This window comes from Chrysochloris asiatica, unplaced genomic scaffold (assembly GCF_000296735.1).
Source record: "Chrysochloris asiatica unplaced genomic scaffold, ChrAsi1.0 scaffold00101, whole genome shotgun sequence".
NCBI classification, from domain to species: Eukaryota; Metazoa; Chordata; class Mammalia; order Afrosoricida; family Chrysochloridae; genus Chrysochloris; species Chrysochloris asiatica.
Window position 1 is genome coordinate 629,682 of NW_006408619.1, and position 3,314 is coordinate 632,995.

General features: G+C 39.7%; 1 pseudogene; it reads left to right on the top strand.

Moving 5' to 3' along the window:
- The first annotated feature begins 1,206 nt into the window (after window positions 1-1,206).
- LOC102829337 lies at window positions 1,207-1,428 on the top strand (annotated as a pseudogene).
- Window positions 1,429-3,314: the final 1,886 nt, after the last annotated feature.

Sequence of the window (3,314 nt, forward strand, 5' to 3'; positions counted from 1 at the left end):
CAGGGAGCAATGAGGCATGGAGCAAACAGAGCCAATGAGCACCGATGAGTTAGCTACAACCTTCACAGTGTCTCCCTGACTCAGTCCTCCACACACTTTTTGGAGCCTTCTCATGTGTTGTGTTATATGGAATTTTTTCTTAAACTTTTGAAGCCTACATGTTAAGTGCTGTTGAGTTGGTTCTGACTCACTGTGACCCTGCTCAGGTTTCTGAGGAGAAGCTGGTGGGTTTGAACTGCTGACCTTGTAGTTAGCAGTCCAGTGCCTATCCTGAAGTGTCACATCAGGGGTATAGATGTAGATGTTGTTGTCAAGTGCCATCGAGTGGGTTCCAACTCATAGCAACTCTATATAGGGTTTCCAAGGAGTGACTATGAGTCTGTGGTTGTTTATCCTACAGCGTCACAGAATCTGTTGTTCAGATGGCAGGCCATTGGCACTCAGGGCTGCACAAGTTGGTAAATCCCATAAACGACAGGTCCAATGACAGAAGTCCTGGTGTAGCTCTGTAGGATAAGTACTTGACTGCTAACCACAATGTGGTGGAAACTCTATACAGGGTGGCTATGAGTCAGAACTAACTACACGACACTTAGCAACAATAACAATGACAGATTGCTAGTTCAAGTCCCAAGAACTGGAGGTCAGAAGAGGATGAGTCAGAGGCAGGATTGTGAATAAGGGGGAACCTTGCCATCCATGCATATGGTAGATGCAGGTCACAGCCCCAAGAAAACTCTTTTTACATCAGAGTGAGGGTGGGACTGAAGTAAGGTTGTGACTCAAGACACATGTCACACTCTCATGCCTAATTAACATATGTTGTAGTAGTTGTTGTCAAGTGCTGTTGAGTCGGTTCTGACTCATAATGATCCCATATAGGGTTTCTGAGGAGCAGCTGGTGAGCTTGAACTGCCAACCTTGCGGTTCAAACCAAACTTGCAGCCCAGCGCATTAACCCGCAGTGCCACGCCTAGACTTCCGTCATTAGGTTTGCTACTTATGGGATTTGCCTACTTCTACAGGTTAGGATTTATAGCATATAAAATGGAGGATAATTACATCAGACCATAAAATGTAGGATAATTCATCAGATCACAAAATGGAGGACCACCACACAGTACTGGGAACCATGTTCTAGTCAAGTTGACACATAACATTAAAACCTTAAAATGTACAATATTACAAGATCTAGTCAGCTGGAGAATGGACAGTGAAGCTCAGAGAAATGGGAGGATCTTGGATTTGATGGGTGATGCTTGGTGAGAAGACAAACTGCCCTATGAGGATGTTGCAATGTCACTGAATGAGCTTTCTGAACCTGAACAAGACGATGGCGGCACCCCAGAGCCTGTTAAAGAATAAGAAATGAAGTGGACGGACTTAGCTTTACAGTACCTCCAAGACATTCCCCCCATAGGAAACTGACACCCAGCGTCTGTCCAATGGATTTCTTTATAATTAAAAAAAAAAAAAAAATGTTTTCTAACGCAAACCATTTAGTGATAAATCAGTAATTTTTGGCGGCAACAAGTAAAATGTGAAAATATTCACCGGAATGAGAAACTGAATGTGATTTCTCAAGAATGTGAAGTATTTGGCTCTGTGAGGAGATAATTCCTTATTTGCCAGCTTCTGTTTGAACATGATTGCTAAACGTTTGCCCTTCACTCTGACTTGGTCTCCCTGTCAGAGTTTAACGTTCCCTAATTGCTTATGTATATACTATGGTACAAGGTGATTGGAGATTCGAGTGAGAAAGGCAGATGTTAAACTGATTAACTTCTCATGTATCCCCACTTTCAGAAGCATGCTGAATAAATGCGTGGATATGTACTCAGCCTACGGATTTTAGGGCTATATACATATCCCGTTCACTGATTACTGTGATCTCTAAGATTTCCCATGCTATTTCAAATTTATTGGTAATTTTACTAATTAAAAATGTAACTAATCCTCTGGATTAAAAAAAAAAGCTTATTATCTATTCAGCAGTTAACAAATTTTCACTAATTTAAGGTATGGTAGCTTTAAAAAGTAGACTAAGAATGGTCTTGGTAAGGCAGGTGAAACATCTTAGTGGAACTAAACTCACAAAAACTTCTGCCAATGTTTGTAAATCTCCAAATTGAAACAGAAAGGTTTTGATTAAAACATTGTGTAGGTGACAAGATGTCTTTACTCTGTTTTTCCTCTTTAAACTGCATAACTCCAGCAGGACAAGTCAGGTAAGCTCTGTGTGCACGTGCACACCTGTGTAAGGTCCTGTGTGGCATTAAAACAATGGAAGTTTGAAAGCTTTTGTTTTTGAACTTGCTTTCTGTGCCACCGAATACCAAGTCTTTCTGGTGCTTTTGTCATATAAATCTTTTGAATCTACACTAGTGTTGTTATGTGCTGTCCGCTAATTGTAGAGCAAACTGTTATCACAGGAAGTTGCAGGAATACATGCCTGAGGGATGTGTTGCCAATTTCAGACATTGAGAGTGTAAGTATCTATCACCTCACTACCTCAACAGCAACTAAAGGATGGGCTCAATGACATCTGATTGCTTAGGGAGCTTTCACTGTTAGCTGCAGTTTCTACCCAAATGACAATTCCATTCCACTTGTTTTCCTTTAAGTTCCTTGTTTTTTATATTTTGTTTTTCTATTTTCATTTTTCTTTCTTTTCCTCTGTTTCTCCTAATTTCCCCCTTCTCTTTTTAATTTATCTTAGTTTCCTCTTTTTCCAATTTTCTTTCTTTTTCCTCTCCTTCGTTTTACTTATTTTTCTTACTATTTTTCCTTTTCTCTTCACTTGTTTTTATTTTATTTTCCTTTTTAGAAAAAATTACTGTATTCTTTTTTTTTTTGCTGTTGGGCTGTTGTTTATCTGTTTTCCCCACCACTTTTTAGAAATTGTTTTCTTTTTTGTTGTTATTTGTTTAGATTTTCTCTGGTTTTATTTTGTTTTGCTCTTGTCCCATCCAATGGGAGATATAAACAGGGCCCACCATATAGTTCAGTCACACTCATAACTTCTTCAACCCCTCTTACTGAGTGAGGGCTACTACCCATTCCGATAGCCCCTAATCATTGATTGTTGTTGTTGTTAGGTGCCAAACTTGTCGTTCAAACCAACCTTGAGGTCAAGTTCTTATCCTACAGTGCCACACAGCAGCCAACACTAGCCAAATTCACCCTCAACTATGCTATACAGTGAACAGAGACCTGCACACACACCCACATTCTCTATCATACCCACAAGAAACATGTGATGAGAGCCTAAGAATTCACCAACATACAATCATCTATTAAATACAAATACAACA